Consider the following 21,385-nt stretch of genomic DNA (forward strand, 5'->3'; position numbering starts at 1 on the left):
AAGAAAAAAGTTAAGGAAATGATTGGTCCATTAGTGGGAGAAAGTGGCAAGAAGGTGACAAGCAGCAGGGAGAAGGCAGAACTATTTAACTCATTTTTTGCATCTGTCTTTACACAAAGGGAAAAAACAGTCTGACCTATCAAAAACAGTACCATAAAAAACAGATTAGAAACACAAGTTAAAATAGGCAAAAAATGGTAAGTGAGCACCTGTCCAGCCTAGACGAGTTCAAATCACCAGGACTAGATGGATTACACCCCAAGGTTCTCAAGGAACTGGCAGATGTAATCCTGGAGTACTGGGGAACTACCAGAGGACTGGAAAAGAGGGACAAGGGATAGGTAGGGAAATCATCAAATTTGCAGACGACATGGAAAGCTAATCACATACATCCCCTCATACATGCCATATTTATTCACTTAAACATTTATAGAGTGCTAATTCAAGAAAATCAGTTGATATTATGAAGGTGTAGAAAGGTTAGAGAAGGGGCTCTGCCAACTAGAAGCTTATTTCCAGGGCCTAAGAGGAGAGCAGATACACTCTTTAACATCATCTAAATGTCATGTTTTGAATGTCATAAACTTGCCATTGGCAGTGGCTAGACATCAGATTTTTGTTCTCCCCTCCTAACCGTAATCTTCTCTTATTCTAAAGTATGTCAGGGGAAAGTCAGCCCCCAAATAAACAATTTCTCTCCGCACCCCTTGCAATGTCCAGAACACCTCAAACTATTTTCAACTTTTTTTTCCTTACCTCAACTCAGTTATAGAAGCAAAGCCAAAAGAGGAAAATGCCTTTGCTTTTGGCTAATTACAAAACACAAGGGCATCTTAGCCCATTCTTTGATCTTCAAATTACTAGGCCTTTTATTTATGTCACAGATAACAACCTTAACTGTTTAAAATATTACTAAGAGTGTATTAAGCAGATAGAACTGCAAAGAAAAACAAAATTAAGAATGGATATTGGTCTTAGAGAAAAGGATTAGGCTTCAAAGAAGCAGGGAGAACAAAGGATTCATTGGTAGACTCATCTAAGGTGAGGAGGGAGTACTTCAAGGAAAACTGGCTATTTACCTTGGGGAATAAATGCTTTTTCCTCTTCAAGAACTCATTGCATTTAGTCATCTGTGTAGATAATTTTTTGTTTTTTTTAAAAAAGCTTTTCTAAATCCTGTGTTTACTATTTTATAAATAATTCAATGTGATGAGCCTATAGTATCTAATACTCCTTTATTCTCCTATTTTCCCCACAACAACAGCCTTGTGAATTGAATTGGGCCGAGAGAGAGTAACTGGCCTAAAGACACCCAGTCAGTTTTCATGCCTAAAGAGAGACTAGAACTCATGGTGTTCTAGTTCCAGTCTGGACTCTAGACCAAACTGGAACCAGAAGGACCAATTTTCCTTACTGCATTCTGGGGAAAAAATTACTCTTTGAATTTTGGAATGGATGGGTGTAAGATTATTTTGTTTTCCCTAGCTGCTGTTCCAAAGAATAGCCAGTGGAATAAAAAGCTCTCAGAAAAAAACACTCTCTGCAATTTAATGTCAAAGGGAGAAGTGTGTTTATTGAGTGATTTACTGTATAGGCCCTCATGAGTTTGCATTACTATAACTAGACAGGATTAGTTTACAAGTCTGTTATAGGTACCTATTGTCATCTAACAGGAAACTCTAGAAACTTACATTAGTAGGGATGCCTTTCCAGAGAGAGGAGAAATTCCCAAAATATGTACTGAAAATATGAAGGTGTTCAAGCAAATTTAAATTCTGTTCTTGCTTTATAGAACAGAGCAAGCTTTTCTGTTATTGTACCAGTGTGGCAGCTCATTGGATAAGGCACTGATTGAATGTTATTTTTTAACTCTTCTATTGATCAGCTGGAAGGAGTCTTGATTGACTCATGGTATTCTCTGCCTTTTATAACTAGTTCAAGGTCAGCAGAATTGAAGTTGATTGGGGTTGGATTCAAACTGCTTTTAAATATTTAGAGAAATATTTCCAAACTCAATGTTTGGAAGTGTTCTCATCTCACTTGTGCTATGGAGACTGAAGAGCCCTAGGCATTCACCATGCAGATAGCACAGTATTGGCATATCAGAAGCTCCCTCTTTTAGACATCTGGGATTGTTCATTTCCATTTTGTTATATTTTTAATCTAGCCATGATGGGCAGGAGCAAAAATCAGAAATGCCACTTTTAAATTATGTTAATATGCTTTACTTACAGTTCTGCAGACAAAGATGGTCATGTTCAAAAATTAATGGACATTTAAAATTCTTTTTATTGCATTGTTTACTGAACGTGGAGCATGTCTGCTGCAAGCCCCTTGAGAGTTTCAAAAGTACTGTACATTGCAGTGGAACTTGCAAATGAAATAAAAAGAAATGAAATGAAAAGTTCAGAATCCAAAAAGATCTTGAGAAACCTGAACAATAGTCCCTATCCAACAACATGAAATGTAATGTGGAGAAAAGCAAGCTTTTAATCTAGGCAGGAAAAACCAGAAATACAAGTAGAGATTAGATGAAACCTGGCTGAAAAACAGTAACTGTGTGAACTATCGATTAACCCAGGCAATATGTATAATGGATTTGAACCAACAAAGGGGATACTCTACTAATTTGGTGATTTAATATGCTGAGAAATAGAAAATTCTTAGAAAATAGAATATGATTATATTTAAGTAGGTAAAGTGTGTATTTTACACATTATAGTTTCTTATGAAGTGAGATAAGGGAAATTTTGGTTACCCAAAAGCTGAAACTATGGATATTAAAGGTTAAATTGGAGTATTGATCAGAAAACTAAAAATTAGGTAGAAATTAATAACAGGACATGGACTGTCTATGAAGACCTATTAAGATATGTATAAGCTAAAATGCATTGATAAATGTAGTAATAAAGTTTTTTATTGAATTTGATGGAATTAGAAATGTACTAGTTTAAATATGACATAGTAAATGTTAAGGGAAAAAGAGAAGAAATATTTGATGATGTAACCTGAGATCGGTACTAAAAGTTTATGTTACTGAACTATTCATTAACCTAGTCACCACGCTGCTTTTTAAATACTCAAATGTAAAACTGGAAAACCAATAAAATATGATAAAAAAACAAAACAAAACAGTAACTGTGGAGTCCTAGTGGGTGATCACTTAATCATGAGCCAACAGTATGCGGCAGCTAATACAATCCTTGGTTGAGGCATAGAATCAAAATCAGATAAAGTATTAGCACCATTTTATAACTCCTTAATAAGACCATACTGGAATACTGCATCCAGTTTTGGTCACCACATTAAAAAAGAGATGCTGAGATTTTGGAAAAAGTGCAAAGAAGAGCAACTAAGGTGACTAAGGGCCTGGAGCCAAAAATATATAAGGAATGGTTGCAGGAATTGGGTATGGCCAGGCTAGAAAAGCAATACTGGGATACAACCCTCAAAATGACAGAATGATCTCACTTCGAATCCAAGGCAAACCATTCAATATCACAGTAGTCCAAGTCTATGCCCCAACCACCAGTGCTGAAGCGGTTGAAACTGACCGGTTCTATGAAGCCCTACAGCACCTTATAGAACTAACACCCAAAAATGATGTCCTTATCATCATGGGAGATTGGAATGCTAAAGTAGGAAGCCAAAAGATAACTGGAATAACAGGCAAGTTTGGCCTTGGAGTACAAAATGAAGCAGGGCACAGGCTGATATAATTTTGTCAAGAGAATACGATGGTCACAACATGGACATCACCAGACGGTCAACACAGAAATCAGATTGACTATATGCTCTGCAGCCAAAGATGGAGAAGCTCTATACAGTCAGTAAAAACAAGACCAGGAGCTGACTGTGGCTCAGACCATGAGCTTCTTGTTGCAAAGTTTAAGCTTAAATTAAAGAAAGTAGGGAAAAGTGCTAGGCCAGTCAGGTATGAATTAAATCATATCCCTGTTCAATATACAGTAGAGGTAACAAATAGATTTAAGGAATTAGATCTGATAGACAGAGTGCCTGAAGAACTATGGACAGAGGTTCGCAACATTGTACAACAGGTAGCAACCAAAACCATCCCAAAGAAAAAGAAATGCAAGAAAGCAAAATGGCTGTCTGAGGAAGCTTTGCAAATAGCTGAGGAAAGGAGGGAAGCGAAAGGCAAGGGAGAAAAAGAAAGATATGCCCAATTAAATGCAGAATTCCAAAGAATAGCTAGAAGAGATAAGAATGCCTTCTTAAATGATCAATGCAAAGAAATAGAAAAAAAAACAATAGAATAGGGAGGACCAGAGATCTTTTCAAGAAAATTGGAGAGATGAAGGGAATGTTTCATGCAAAAATGGGCATGATAAAGGACCAAAATGGCAGGGACCTAACAGAGGCAGAAGAGATTAAGAAGAGGTGGCAAAATTACACAGAAGAACTATACAAGAATGAGCTTAATGTCCCTGATAATCACAATGAGGTGGTCACTGACCTCGAGCCAGACATCCTAGAATGTGAAGTGAAGTGGGCCTTAGAAAAGCTGAGCAACAACAAAGCTAGTGGAGGTGACAGTATTCCAGCTGAGCTATTCAAAATCTTAAAAGACGATGCAGTAAAAGTGCTACACTCAATATGCCAGCAAATTTGGAAAACTCAACAGTGGCCACAGGATTGGAAAAGATCAGTTTACATTCCAATTCCAAAGAAAGGCAATGCCAAAGAATGTTCAAACTATCGCACCATTGCACTCATTTCTCATGCTAGTAAAGTTATGCTTAAAATTCTACAAGCTAGATTCCAGAAGTATGTGGATCGAGAACTACCAGAAGTACAGGCAGGATTTCGAAGAGGCAGAGGAACTAGAGATCAAATTGCTAACATACGCTGGATCATGGAGAAAGCTAGAGAGTTCCAGAAAAACATCTACTTCTGCTTCATTGACTATGCTAAAGCCTTTGATTGTGTGGATCGTAACAAACTCTGGCAAGTCCTTAAAGAGATGGGCATACCAGGCCATCTTATTTGTCTCTTGAGAAACCTATATGCAGGCCAAGAAGCAACAGTGAGAACTGGACATGGAACCACTGATTGGTTCAAAATTGGGAAAGGAGTCCGGCAAGGCTGTATACTGTCACCTTGCCTATTTAACTTATATGCAGAGCACATCATGAGAAAGGCAGGGCTAGATGAATCAAAAGTTGGAATTAAGATTGCTGGAAGAAACATCAACAACCTAAGATATGCAGATGATACCACTCTAATGGCATAAAGTGAAGAGGAAGTAAAGAGCCTCTTGTTGCGAGTGAAGAAGGAGAGTGCAAAACTTGGGTTGAAACTAAACATTAAGAAAACCAAGATCATGGCATCTGGCCCTCTCAATTCCTGGCAAATAGATGGGGAAGAAATGGAGGTAGTGACAGATTTTATTTTCCTGGGCTCCAAGATCACTGCAGATGGGGACTATAGCCAAGAAATTAAAAGACGCTTGCTCCTGGGGAGGAAAGCCATGGCAAATCTAGACAGCACACTAAAAAGCAGAGACATCACCCTGTCAACAAAAGTGCGTATAGTCAAGGCTATGGTCTTCCCAGTTGCAATGTATGGCAGTGAAAGCTGGACCATAAGAAAGGCTGAGCGCCAAAGAATTGAAGCCTTTGAACTCTGGTGCTGGAGAAGACTCCTGCGAGTCCCTTGGACTGCAAGGCGATCAAACCGGTCAGTCCTAGAGATCAACCCTGACTGCTCTTTAGAAGGCCAGATCCTGAAGCTAAAACTCAAATACTTTGGCCACCTAATGAGAAGGAAGGACTCACTGGAGAAGAGCCTATTGCTGGGAAAGATTGAGGGCAATAGAAGAAGGGGACGACAGAGAATGAGGTGGCTGGATGGAGTCACTGAAGCAGTAGGCGTGAGCTTAAATGGACTCCAGAAGATGGTAGAGGACAGGAAGGCCTGGAGGAACATTGTCCATAGGGTCGCGATGGGTCGGACACGACTTCGCAACTAACAACAACAACAACAAGGCTAGAAAAAAAGAAAGACTGGAGATGACATGATAGTAGTATTCCAGTATTTGAGGGGCTGCCCCAAAGAAGAGGGGGTTAACTTATTTTCCAAAGTACCTAAAGGCAAGTCAAGAAACAATGGATGGAAACAAATCAAGGAGAGAAGCAACCTAGAATTAAGGAGATACCTCCTAACAGTGAGGACAATTGACTAGTGGAACAGCTTGCCTTCAGTAGATGTTCAGTGTTTTAAGAAAAGATTAAACAACCACCTATCTGAAATGGTATACGGCCTCCTGCTTGAGCAGGGGATTAGACTAGAAGACCTCCAAAGTCCCTTACAGCTCTATTCTGATTGAAATAAGAAATGGATGCAAAGACCAGAAGTGACGGTCAAAATGTACACACAGTGGTGAGCTGATATAGAGATCTTGATGCCCATACTCCTGAATAAATACTGGATGTATTGATGGGCTAATTTTAATCACACTGATTTTGTCTAATTTTAATCACACTGATTCTAAAGGAATAATATGATTGTACACACCTTTGCTCCTTGCCAGCTTCAGAGGATATTGCAAAAGCTTGAGTGGAATAGAAATTGAATGATAGTCAGATTGGGAAAATTCAGACATTGACATTTAAAGTATACATGAAGGTAGTCCTATATCCTCCCCAAAAGGTATAGTCCTCACTATGTTGTTCCCACAGCATAACTATCTCCAACCTTCGCTTCCTTGCGAAGGTCGTTGAGAGCGTGGTGGCACGACAGCTCCCTTTGAACCTGGAGGAAGCTGAATATCTAGATCCGTACCAATCGGGTTTCAGACCAGGGCACAGCACGGAGACGGCATTGGTCGCACTGGTGAATGATCTCTGGCGGGCCCGAGATAGAGGTTATTCTTCTGTCCTGGTCCTATTAGATCTATCAGCGGCTTTTGATACCATCGACCATGGTATCTTACTGCGTCGTCTTGAGGGGCTGGGAGTGGGAGGCACCGTTCTGCGTTGGTTCTCCTCCTACCTCTCGGACCGTTCGCAGACGGTGTTGGCAGGAGGGCAGAGGTCAAGCCCTAGGCCTCTTAATTGTGGAGTGCCTCAGGGTTCGGTGCTCTCGCCCCTCCTGTTCAACATCTATATGAAGCCGCTGGGAGAGATCATCCGTAGCTTCGGGGTGAAATATCATCAATATGCTGATGATACCCAGCTATTCATCTCCACCCCGAACCAACCCAGTGATGCCCTCGATGTGATGTCCCGTTGTCTGGAAGCGGTACAGATTTGGATGGGAGAAAACAGGCTTCGACTCAACCCGGCCAAGACTGAGTGGCTGTACATACCGTCATCTCGTTTAGTCCAAGAGGTTCCATCTCTGACTATAGGAGGAGAGATGTTACCTCCCATTGATAAAGCACGCAATCTGGGCGTCCTCCTAGATTCACGACTCAGTTTTGAAGATCACATTGGAACCGTGGCTAGGGGGGCATTTGCCCAGATTCGTCTTATATACCAATTGCGCCCCTTTTTGGACCGAGATGCCCTACGTACAGTCACCCACGCACTCGTTACCTCCCGTATTGATTACTGTAATGCTCTCTACATGGGGCTGCCCTTAAAGACCACCCGGAGGCTTCAGCTGGTGCAGAATGCAGCTGCACGGGTTGTGATGGGAGCTTCCCGATACTCCCATATTACACCCCTCCTGCGTGAGCTGCATTGGCTACCAGTTGCCCTCCGGGTGAGATTTAAGGTGCTGGTACTTACCTTTAAAGCCCTACATGGCTGAGGTCCGGGATACTTGCAGGACCATCTGCTGCCGGGAACAAATTCCCATCGTCCAGTACGCTCACACAGAGAAGGCCTCCTCAGGGTACCGTCAGCTAGGCAATGTCGGCTGGCGACCCCCAGGGGGAGGGCCTTCTCTGTGGGAGCACCAACCCTATGGAATCAGCTCCCCCCTGAGCTTCGGATAGCCCAAAACCTCCAATCCTTTCGCCGCGGCCTCAAAACACACCTGTTCCACCAAGCTGACCTAGACTGACAGGCATTTTAATTAATTTATATTTAGTATTTTTAATTCATTTTTAAATTCTCTAATTTTTTATTGCACTGATGTTCTCAATTTCATTTTATCTTGATTTATGCACTTATTATATGTTTTATTGTGAGCCGCCCTGAGTCCTTCAGGAGATAGGGCGGGATATAAATCCCATCAATAAATAAATAATAAATAACTAAGTAAAATCTTTAAGTTTTACCTGACATCTGACATTTTCTTGATGACAATTAGTGGTTTGTCTTGTTTTCTTCAAGGATGCTGTTTCAATTATCCAGCCTAATCTAGTATTCCTGGCTCTCTTCCACTCAGGTACTAAACAGGCCCAACTTGCTATAAAGATTAGCCAGACACTTCTAAAGCAATGGATATAAAAATGAATTCAATAGAAAAGAACTTGGTATCACTCTAATCTAATCAAAGATTCTACACCTACATAGATATATGTTAGGGTAATATTTTTAGCACTTTTCTCTTAAATGAGTAATTAATTCTGCTGCATTACCTTCCAATTCCAGTGATATGAATTACCTAAGCAAGTGAATTCATGTTTCAAATATATAATAATTTGTTAAACAGGCATCAGTTCAAGACTTGAGGGAGTTTACCTGAAGTTTGGAATTTCAACTAAAGAAAATGACAGGCACTTATAATTGTTTTTATAATAAACAAGATTTGTCATATATAAGATAAGATAACCTTTATTGTCATTTTTTTACTGTGGGCACAATGGCACACATCAAAAATCAAATTTAGTTGCCCGCTCTTAAAGTGAAACACACACATGACACACACCTAAACATACTATATACAACATATGTACAGACCCACACCCCTGCATATACATAACAAATAAATATTAAATACTGTCCATCTTGAATATATAACAGAAAGAGGAAGCTTGAGAGTTCACAGGGTTAATGCTGTATTTATTTATTTATTTATTTATTTATTTATTTATTTATTTATTTATTTATTTATTTAATAATATTTATATACCGCCCTTCTCCTGAAGGACTCAGGGCGGTGAACAGGGCAAGAATAAAAAATACAAAGTTACAAAAATTAAAAAAGGATTAAATATATGCCCACTAAAAACAGTAAATACAATATTAAAACACCAATAAAAACAACAATAAAAAATCCCACCAATCCCCCATCAGGCCAGGCCGGCTTGTTCGAATAAGAATGTTTTTAGATCGCGACGAATGGAGCGAAGATCGGGCGCCATCCGGAGCTCAACCGGTAACTGATTCCATAGTTCCGGGGTGCCCACAGAGAAGGATCTCCCCCTGGGGGCCACCAATCGACATTCTCTGATCGGTGGCACCCTGAGGAGGCCCTCTCTGTGGGAACGTACAGGGCGAAGGGAAGTTGATGCCGGCAGCAGGTGTTCCCTAAGGTACTCCGGACCCCTGCCATGTAGGGCCTTAAACACCATTACTAGTACCTTGAATCTCATATGGATGATACTATGGCTGAATCTGGATGTTTTGCTTCGGATACCACAAATTCTCCTCCCAGAAGATAACAGGGAAAACAGGTTGTGAAGAGGATGTGTAGTGTCCCAGATAAACCTATGGATGCTGCTCAAGCAGCGCTTCTGCACTATGTCCTGGATGGAAGGGAGGGAACTGCCAATGATCTTTTCAGCCATTCTCACCACTCTCAGCACCGCCTTCCTGTCTGAAGCAGTGATGCATCCAAACCAGACTGTGATGCTGTAGGACAGGATGCTCTCGATTGTCCCCCTATAGAAAGTGGTCAGGACAGGGGAAGGAAGATGTGCTTTTCTCATGCGACACAGAAAATGCAGGCGCTGCTGTGCTCGCTTCATCAGTGTCTCGCTGTTGAGTGACCAAGCCAGCCTACTCATTAGCTACATACTCAGGAATTTGATGCTCATAACCATCTCCATAGGTGAATCATTAATGCACAGAGAAGTGTGCTGTGCCTGCCTTTTCAGAAATCGACAATGATCTCTTTGGTTTTTCCGGTATTTAAAACTAGGCTGTTTTCCTTACACCAGTTCACCAACCCCTCAACCTCCTTGTGGTAAGCATCCACATTGTCATCATGAATAAGGCCCACTACTGTTGTATCATCTGCAAACTTCACAATATGGTTGGTGGCAAATGTAGCATGGGTCTAGAGGGTGAACAGCAGTGAACCTAGGATGCAGCCTTGAGGAGAACCTGTGCTCAAGAAAATGGTATTAGAGGTATTAGTTCCAGCTCACACATATTGGAGCCTGTTGATAAGAAAATCAAGAATCCAGTTGCACAAAGGAGTGTTTAAGCCTAAAAGGCCCAGTTTGTCTACTAGATACTGGGGAATGATTGTGTTAAACAACGAACTGAAGTCGACAAACAACACATGAGTATTTTCTTTCCTCTACGTGCTTCAACTCAGATGGAGAACAGAAGAAATAGCATCCTTCGTAGAGCTATATATGTTTGTAGGGACCAGTGTTCTTCTTTTAATAAAACTTTTTTAAAAAACATAAGTCCTTCAAATCTGTGTACAAATTACATGACAAGAAGAGCAAGAAAGTAATAGGACTAGTAACCCTCAAAAACCTGTTAGCTGATAACTTCCCCCACCCCCACCCCAATACAAAACTTTTCAATAGGGAATCCTGGGAGCTGTCATTAGCAAATCTGTTGGGTGGGACATGATTCCCCACTTCATCCTAATGCAACCATGGCAGCAGTACTCACTCATTGACAATAATTGGGAATCTGTAGGTACTTTTGCAATCCACAACTTTTGCAGCTGACAAGCCACCCATACATACTGTTTACTTTTTAGAAATTAGCTGAGAAAATCTGCTTTTACAAAGTACTTTTCTTCTTAAGTAGTCTCACAGAATTAAACCCATAGTCTGTTTGTTTGCAGAGATTTATTTTGTTTGGTTCTCTGTTAAATTAACATTTGGAATTCCTTACTTGATATCCCTCTTTATGCCCTTTCAGTGGTGTTCAATAAATGTGTGTGAGTGTGAGTGTGTGTATTAAAAGGCCCAACTTTAACACAATCAATAATGAAAAATAATTCACAGCATGGCTAATCCTTTGGGGTGAGGAATTGTGTTTTTGTCATCAGTCTTGTCATAATTCAAGAGTTGTAGCTGAGGTCTGAGCAAACTATAATGCTGCATTGTAGATCAAATTCCAGCCATTTTTTGGCTGTTGTTTCACACAACAACCAGGCATTGGTATTTGAGCAGGAGTGTAGAGGGGGGGAAAAAGATGTCTCAGAAATATTTTCTGACTGAAATTTCAGATTTATTTGTTTGTTTATATGCTGCCTTTCCACCCAAGCAGCTACTCAAGGTGGATTTAGCAATGATTTTAAACTGTACTAAGTAAATGAAACGTTAATTTGTCCAGTACACAGTAAATAACCCATAAAGAAGAATGGTTTTTGTTTTGCACACATTTCAGACATGAGTAAATGGCAGTATAAAGTACAAAACAATGAAGTCTAGAGAATTGGGATTCGGAGATATATAATATAGACCGATATGAAGAAAACATGCATGGCTGTGGTTTTTGCAACATTATAAAATGAAATGAGATTAGTTAGCAGTTTGAGAAGTTCTGTAGTCTGGATATTCAGATGATGTGATTTTTTTGAATTACAGTGGAGTGTTTAATTTAATTCCAATAGTCAAATCCTGCTAGAATTAACTTTTGATTTCCAGTATGGTGACTATTTCCAGTATTCCCTTTGCACCCCAGTTTGATTTGTTTAGGGGGTGAGCAATATGAGAAAGAAAAGTAAACAATAGAATAGAATAGAGCTGGAAGGGACCTTGGAGGTCTTCTAGTCCAGCCCCCTTCTCAAGCAGGAGGACCTATACCATCTCAGAGAAGTGACTGTCCAGTCTCTTCTTAAAAACCTCCAGTGATGGAGTGCCCATGATTTCTGGAGGCAAGCTGTTAATTGTCCTCATTGTTAGGAAGTTTCTCCTTAATTCCAGGTTGCTTCTCTCTTTGATCAGTTTCCAACCCTTGTTTCTCGTCTTTCCCTCTGGTGATTTGGAGAATAGTTTGACACCCTCTTCTTTGTGGCAGCCCTTCAAATACTAAAATACTGCTATCATGTTGCTCCTATTTCTTCTTTTCTTTAGACTAGACAGACCCAAGTACTGCAGCCATTCTTCATATGTTTTAGTCTCCAGGCCTTTGATCATCTTAGTTACTCTTCTTTGAACTTTTCCCAAGGTCTCAACATCTTTTTTGTGATATGGTGATCAAAATTGGCTGCAGTATTCCAGGTGTGGTCTTACTAGGGTTTTATAAACAATACTAATACCTTGCTTGCTCTTGATTCTATGCCTCTGTTTATACAACCCAGGATTGTACTAGCTTTTTTGATTGCTGCTGCACACTGCTGGCTAATAGTCAAGTGATTGTCCACTAGGACTCCAAGGTCCCTCTCACAGTTACTGTTTTTAAGCCAGATCTCAACCAATTTGTACTTGTACCTTTGATTTTTCCTGCCTAAATATAAAACTTTGCTTTTCTCCACATTGAAACTCATTTTGTTGGATAGGGCCCATTGTTCAAGTTTGTCAAGATCTTTTTGGATCCTGAGTTTGTCTTCTGGGGTTTGGCTTCTCCTGTCAGTTTGGTGTCATCTGAAAATCTGATGAATTCTCCTTCAGTTCCCTCATCTAAGTCATTGATGAAGATATTGAAGAGTACTGGGCCTAAGACGGAACCTTGTAGTACCCCACTCTTATATCTCTCCATGTGGATGTAGTGCCATTGAGGACTACTCGTTGAATACAGTTTGCCAGCCAGCTACAGATCCATCTGGTGGTGATGTTGTCTATTCCACCTTTTCTAGCTTATCAAGGAGTAAGTTGTGGAGTACTTTATCAAATGCCTTACTGAAATCTAAGTATACTATGTCCACAGCATTTTGCTGGTCTACTGTTTGGACATTTTATCAAAGAATGAAATAAGTTTACTTTGGCATGATCTGTTTTTAACAAACCCATGCTGGCTACCAATTATAACTTTGTTTGCTTCTAGTTCTTCACAGATCTGTTTTTTGATTATATTTTCTAGGATCTTCCCAGGTATTGATGTTAAACTGATTGGTCTGTAGTTTCCTGGGTCCATTCCCCCCCCCTTTCTTGAAGATGGGAACGACACCAGCCCTTTTCCAATCCTCAGGTACTTCCCTGGTGCTCCAGGATTTATGAAAGATATGGTGCAATGGTTCTGAGATAACATCTGCCAGCTCCTTCAGAACTCTGGGATGTAATCTGTCAGACCCCAGTGATTTATATTTGTCAAGGTCAGATAGATATTCTCTTACCATTTTCTTGGTTATTTTAATTTTGTTTTCTAGTTTGTTTTTTGCAGTGGTTTTTTTTTGTAAATTGGGCTATAGTTTCTTTTGGTGTGAAGACTGATACAAAGAATAAGTTAAGCAGCTCTGGTTTCTCCCTATTGCCTGTTATTTCCTTGCCATCTTCTCTCTTTAGTGGACCTACAGTTTCCTTGACTTTTTCCTTGTTGTTAATATGTTGGAAGAAACTTTTTTTTATTATCCGTGATTACTCTTGCAAGTATTTGTTCGTTCTGAGCCTTTGCTTTCCTGACTTTATCTTTGCAATATTAATTAGGGACTTGGCATGCTGCAGAGAAAAGCACAAAGCTCAAGTATCATTTTTATTTTCTAGAATCCACTTGGATTCCACCTAATTTTGATAGGCATTCTTAAAAAATAAAAATGGATGCTTCTGATGGAAGGACAATGGACTGAAGATGGCTCCACAATAAGTGGAGGTAACAGCCAGAGTGAAAAATGTACAGCTGGTGAGTAGAACAGCTCTTCCAGACAACAGAGAAGATGAGAGTTTGCCACCAACATTGCCAGAACGTTGCTCCTTGCAAAAACATTGCAGATATCCAGTGGGTTTTGAGCATTGGAAGATGAAAGAATAGTCATCTTGTTCAAACCATGGTTCATGCTTTTGAAAGGACACTAAATTTGCATAATCTTCTAATCACTATTGGAAATTGTTTGTTAACTACTTTTCAGTTATTAGAAACCTCTGGATCAACAAGTTTGAAAGCATTGGATAAGGTTGTCTTCAATCCTTAATGAAAGTTTTAACTATAAGCTCAAGGGCTTAATTTTTTTTAAAAAAATAAACAGCAGAAGATTGATAAAAACTTCAGTTTTAAAAAGCTACAAACCAAATAATTTTAAACAAAATTTGGGAATTAATTATGAAGAATGCTTCCTGCGAGATAATGCTTTTGTTTTAATTGTTTGTTTGTTTGTTTTTTAAAAAAAAACATATTTTAAACATTGGACAATAGAGGGGACAAAACATTTCATCTAAAGGACAAGAACACATAAACTTGACTAACATGTATAAAAGTGCAAAATATTCTAACACTGGAAATATTGAAGAATTTTTTTTTGAAAAAGTGAGACAAAAGTTAACAGTAATATTGTCAACAGAAATATCTGCTTTTATTAATAGATTGTGTCTAAATGATTCTATGGAAGAGGAACATGTTTTACCTGACAAGAAAGAGACTAAGCTGAAAGTAGATTTACAAAGGCAAGTTAAAGAATGAGTGGCAATAGGTGTTATATTGGACACACACACAAAAAAGGTTGCTGTTTTAATAAGTGTTTTAAAAGTGACATACAAACAATAACCCAAGATGTTGACCAATGTAATTTTTCTATACTGGACTTACAAAACAGGCTTGTAAAATCTTTGAAGAATCTCATGAAGAAGGGACAAAGAAGAAATGAAAAGAAGTCAAGCTCTACAGTATCATTTGAATGGACTAAATATTAAAAGTGAAAGGAAGGGACATAAAATTACTTTGTTGATCAAGGTTAAAATAGACATGTTGTCATTTCTAGTAAACCTTTAGTTGACATTAGGACTGAAATGGTGATGCTCTATGGATTTGTTTATAAATAAGAAACAGAATATGGGAAGAAGAGATCAATTGTCATAATTTAAGAGGTGACAAGTTACTAAAATTATTTATACTTCTGATGAAGGTTGGAAGTAACTTCTGTGTACCTTTCCTTTTCTTTACTATAATCTTACTTTTTCTTTCTTTTCTATTTTTCTCCCTTGGCACCTTCTACTCTTTCTTTCCATTTTGTTCGTTTAGATTGCATTAGTTTTAGTATTTTAAATGTAATATTTAATAAATTACATTCAAAAAAAGAAAATAAAAATGATAGATGACTTTGTACCAGTACTTGTTTGTGGCTTTCTACTCAGTATTTATCACAACATATTCCAGGAAGTATTAAGTGTGGCAGGAAGCAACCTAACTAGTTTATCATCTGCTAAATTATACTTTGGCCACATCCCCTTTGGCAGCCCCATTTTGTGAATGAACAAGCAGCATTTTTTTGAGCAGGATGGCTTTCTCTCATATTGTCAAGCATGTTTACTTACCAAGAAAATTTATTAAAGATTCCTGCATTAACTGGTATCATTTCCCAACTTGGCAATAAAAGCAGATAAAAATGTGGTGATGACAGTAAAATGGAAACCCTCTGGCAACATTCTATTATCCACAAGAAGACAATTTAAATAAACAGCAAAATAAGCACTGATCAACTTGTAAAAGTGAAAAGACTTGATAATATTCTGAAGACTCATATCCCATTATAACTTTAAAACAGGAATGGACATAAGATGCTTTGTAAATCTATCAGGATATGCTTCAATGTGGGGTATTAGCAACTTTGTAGGATTCACCCTGTTAGATTTAATGTAAGCAGGAGTTTCATTTTTCACAGCCCTTGAAGAATTATTTTAGTATTGTTGATGGATATGTAATTCTTAATTAGCTTTGTGGGTTTATTAACTTCAGTGAACTAACAATATTAGCAGCTGTGAAATACCCATTTTGAAGACATCAGATATTTACTCATGTCCATTAAAATGGGTCAGAGTTTCTCATTATAATTTTTGCAAAGTGCTTTGTGTGGTTAATTAAAAACATGCCATAAAGCAAAAGCCAGAATTTTAGACACAGCTGTGTTTAAAAGTTCCACTTTTGAACTGTGTCACGTGTCCATGGGAACCCACTGCCAGAAACAATGACTGCATTCAAGAGTGCAACAAAATGACCCTTGTGTGCCAAAACTTCCTTTTGACAATATTCCCTCTGTGGTTCTAGTGATGACATGGCTCAAATTTTACTTCTTGTCTCAACATTTGTTTATATCTTAAAATGTGAGGTAGGCTTCTCTGAGAAGATGGTGCTGTCAGTCGCTAGGCAAAGTGTGAGAAAAGGTCAAGAATAAAGAGAGAAGAGGAGAATGGGGAAAGATTAAAAGAATGAAACAACAGGACAATCCTTTTTCTGCAGGCAATCAAATGGTACTTAAAGTTGTCATTAAGATTCTTTTATATTTAAAGTGCTGAGAATGTTTGACGTTCAGTTTCATTTACATATACTGCTGTATACACCCATTAGGATCCTTAATAAAGGAAAAGTAAATATTTTCAATTCTTTCTTCTTTGACACTGATCTGATTTAAGAATCAAATTAATTGTGCTAAAAAAAAGTACATATATTGGAATTTGGTCTGACCAGAAATGCATTTTCCTCTCCAATGTGAGACTTCATTTCAGAAATTATATATTATGTTGTAGTCTAATCCAATCTAGATGCCTTTCAACGTATGGGCCAATTTCTAGCATTCTTTAGCCAGCACGACCATTGCTGAGAATTTTAAAATACAGTATAGATACTGTACATGGGAAAAGATTCAGAAAGAAGACTCCAAGAAGTCCTCTGTGCAACAAAGAAAATAAGATTAAACAAAGAAAAATGGAGACAAAAAGTCTCCCCAAACTTCCCCTTCAATCCTGCATTTGTACATTTCCTGTATTTTAACTTTTCATAGCTGAAAAATTATACTACTCTCCATCCGTTATTTAGTGTTGTAAAAAAGGATCATATTTTAATGGCATGCTAGCCATACATTCCAAAACATTCCAAGATGTTTGCCTGTAAACCCCTACATGACTCCTGACTTCCTCTTCCACACTCATCTGTTTAGATGTTACATTTTCTTCAAACTGCTTGACTTCCTAGATATTATTGAAAAAGCTGCCTCCAATACGGTACCTTCAGAAGTAAGGTTTGAAATGCAAGATCTGTTCCTAAACATAACAAGAAAAAAAAAACAGATCCCACAGACTGAAATCCTCCATATAATTACCTATAAATATATTTCACTGAATCTAGTAGTATCTGATTTCACAGACTCAGCCTATAAAGCATACTATAGTTCTTCAAGGAACTGAATTAAATGCTCTTGCAAATGCAAATATTTTTCAAACCATGTTACTGCTGAAAGTATTATAAGAACTCCATCCTCAGCATCACCTCCTGCCCTTCCCCAAAAAGAAAGAAAAGGAAGACGTTTAAGAAGGGATGTAAAAAAATTGTTTGTAGAAACTGATTTTATTTGGGAAAAAGAGATGGTTATGTGCATCTAAATAAATATGGATAATCTAAAAAAGAACTTCATAAAAAGGGGAGAAATATTTTATCTACTTTGGTGTTTTAATAATGTCAAAGTCCACCTTGGATCTCTTATACATGCTTTATGTTTTCATCTTTCTTCTAATGCAAACCTTTCAAGATGTTTTAGAGTTCAACTCTCTTCATTCCCAGCTAACATGGAAAGAGAGCCTCTGTCTTTGATTGCAGTTTTGTTATTGATTTTAAGCTTTTTCTAACCACAGTAATTGTCACTTAAATTCTATGTAAACATTATATCTGAATAATAAATTAATAAAATCATCTATCATCTCTCTCTTTATATCCTGTATATAAAAGAATGGGAAAGATAAATGTTGACAAAGCTATTGCCATAGAAACAGGTAACATCCCTTTCTTCTATCATTCATTTTGAGACTTGGAAAGTAATTAAAATTAAAGATTAATCTTCAAACCTATTCCAACTTGCAATATTTGCAAGAAAAAAACACTAATTTTTATGAACTTTGCTTTATGTAGAGCTTTATCTCAGTCATATCCAAGTCATTCCTAAGACATTTACAATGTGAGCTAGATCTTCAAAATAGGCAGAATTGCAATAAAGTTGGAATCTGTGAGAAGCATCCAAGACACAGTCATGGTTTCTTATTTTTGACAACTTAGGCTTAGGGACATAAGAGATGATAGGAAGCCCCATACCACCCCTTTCCCCCCAAACATCCATTTTTTCTTAAATGCTTCCAAATTAGCCTCCCTTATTGTGTTTATTTTTCCCTCTCAGTGTTGTTATTATCCTGTTTACCCAATGTCATTCTGTGAGCATCTCCAGACTCTTTTCAGCTAACACACACAATGCATTACAATTATACAATTATGCCACTGTAATCAAATAATTAAGATACATGTTAAACATATATTAGAGCCTACAAAGAAAAATGAGTAGCAGGCACAGGCGAGTCATGAAGAAAGAGAAGGGCTGGGAGTGTTATTTAGGTTTTAGTGACTGTGCTTATCTTCAGTTAGCTAAATACAAGAGGCTAATCATAGTTTTGCAAAAAGAAAAAAGATCATTTCAAGAGAGTTTTCCAATAGTTTACTAATTGTGTAATTTAAACAAGACCATTCTACACTAATTTTGCTATATTTTATTTGTGCTATTTTACTCTGATTACATTTTCTAACAACCGTTAGACTAGCATAATCAGGTTAAAACCAATATTCTACCTAACTCTTATTAGTCAATTTCCCTCAGTACAGACTGTCTCATAGCAATAGCGCTTAGACTTATACACTGCTTCATAGTGCTTTTTACAGCCCTCTCTAAGTGGTTTACTGAGTCAGCATATTGTCCCCAACAATCTGGGCCCTCATTTTACTGACCTTGGAAGGACGGAAGTCTGAGTTAACCTTGAGCTGTTCAGGATCAAACTCCTGACAGTGGGCAGAGTTAGTCTCCAATACCATTGTGCCCTCACAGTTCCTCAGATGGAAACTGTAAGAGTAAAATAAGTTAAAAGAGGGATCAGCCCAGAATCCTTATGTAACCACAAATGAACTAAATTCACCCCCCCACCTTTGAGTGCCATTGACCCTTATATAAGGTGCTGACAGTTAGTTGAGAAGATTCCTGTACATAGGCTTTTAGCAATAAATCGATTTAATTGAAGCTTCACATGTGGATCTGATCTTTCATGCCTGTCAGAAATGGAGTTATGACTCTCCCTTACATTTATGGCCATCAAAGCATCCCTGCTGTCACATGATCAAAATTTGGGCACTTGGCAATCAGCCAACATATATGATCATCACAGCATCCCACAATCACATTCTCCTGCTTCACCTCTCTACACTCAAATTTTCCCCCTCTCTGTCTCTGTCCTCTTGGCCTCCCAACATGGCATAGCCATGATGATGCTGCAGTATTCCACCACCACCTACCACTGCCACTGCCCCTCCCAGTGGATATTCTTCTTGTGCTGCCATTTTCTTCTTCCTGCTTGGGGTCATCTCCCCTTCCCTTGACTAGCCAAAGCTGGCTGACCTCAAATCACAGGGCAGTGAGGGATAGAATGGCAGCAATGGGAGGTTATGAGCCCAATGCTGGGAGAGCCACTGTGTTGGGTCTTGAGGTTGGCTGGCGTTAGTAACCCAAGAAGAGAGGACATTAGTGAATGCCAAGGAGGAAGAACATGATGGTGGTGCTGAAAAGGATGACAGTGAAGAAGGTCTGTTGTGGGGGATGGCAGTGGTGGCAGGTAGTTAGCAGTAGTGGCATACAGTGCTGTCCATCTCAGCATGCAGTGCAGAGGTGTGGGGTAGCGGGAGATGAAGCAGAGGCCAGGACAAGAGAAGTGAGTTTCGGTTCTTGTGCCTCGGTGTTCCCTGAAAGCATCCCTCCCTTGCTTTTGAATATCTGAGGCTTGGGGTTGGGAAGGACCAAGCTGGGAATGGCTTGGATCAAGATGAGAGCTTTCAAGGGATTATGAGACATGGTCACCATTTGTGATCTTCCCACAGTCACAAGTCATGATTACATGAAGTCCTCACTTAATAATAACAGCCAAGGACTGCTGCAACTACCATTGCTAAATGGAATAGTCATGTGATGTTTCATTTAACAATCACTTCACTTAGCAGTGGAAATTCTAATCCCATTTCAGGTTGTAACCCAAGGACTACGTGTAATCCAGGTCAGCAACTACAAACCTTAGCTTTGAAACGGGAAAAAAAACTATTCTCTCACTGGCTTAATTTCAATATGCACTGGATGCAAAAGAAGAACAGAAAAACATTTTCTGTAGGTTACTTATCTGTAATGATAAATGATAAACATTTGATGTTGAAAAAGCATAGAACACAGAAAAGTTCCACCCACCCCTTATCTGAGAGGAATGGCTTCTCAGAGCCAAAAAGTAACTCGATGCTCAATTTCTTTCTAATCCACAGAAAGATTAGCAGAGTACACAGTAATCTCTTTAATAGTTATTTCCTGTGATTTAAAGTCTTCTAAGGTGATTAAATTCATGCAGGTAAAAATTGTAGTGTTTCATGTGAAACTGAAATGTTTGAAGATGAAGCAGAGACTTGATCTTCGGACTTCATTTTTTTAGATCAGAAAATGGTAGAATTAAAAGACATTTAAAGATTGCCAAGCTTGAAAATTCTGATAAACAACATACAGAGATGTTGAAACAGAGCTGAAAGTAAAGTAAAATGTTCCAGATCAAAGAAAAAAAATTACAGAGTCCACTTAATAGAAATAATTTGTATGTCATGGCCTCAGAGCCAATTTCTAAGATGCAGGTGGGAGTTGCACCTAGTGATTTAACAGCCCCTGAGTTCAACACCGATGCCTCCTAGGTCTTTCCTCAACCAGCATTGATCTTTCTTTAGCTAACAAACCTTACCTTTGAATCAAAAGAAAAACTACTCTCTCACTGGCTTAATTTCAATATGCACTGGATGCAAAAGAAAAGCAGAAAAAACATTTACTTTAAGTTACAGTGCCAAGAATCAGGACACACATACACCCCATTCCCGCAGCCTGTGAGTCCTACACCTTTGCAAAGTAACACCTCCCAAGCCTTTGAATCAAAAGAAAAACTACTCTCTCACTGGCTTAATTTCAATATGCACTGGATGCAAAAGAAAAGCAGAAAAAACATTTACTTTAAGTTACAGTGCCAAGAATCAGGACACACATACACCCCATTCCCGCAGCCTGAGAGTCCTACACCTTTGCAAAGTAACACCTCCCAAGCAAGTGGAATGATGCTGCAAGCCATGCCTCACTAATGGCAACCGCTGAGTAG

This window comes from Vipera ursinii (assembly GCF_947247035.1).
Source record: "Vipera ursinii genome assembly, chromosome: 5".
NCBI lineage: Eukaryota > Metazoa > Chordata > Lepidosauria > Squamata > Viperidae > Vipera > Vipera ursinii.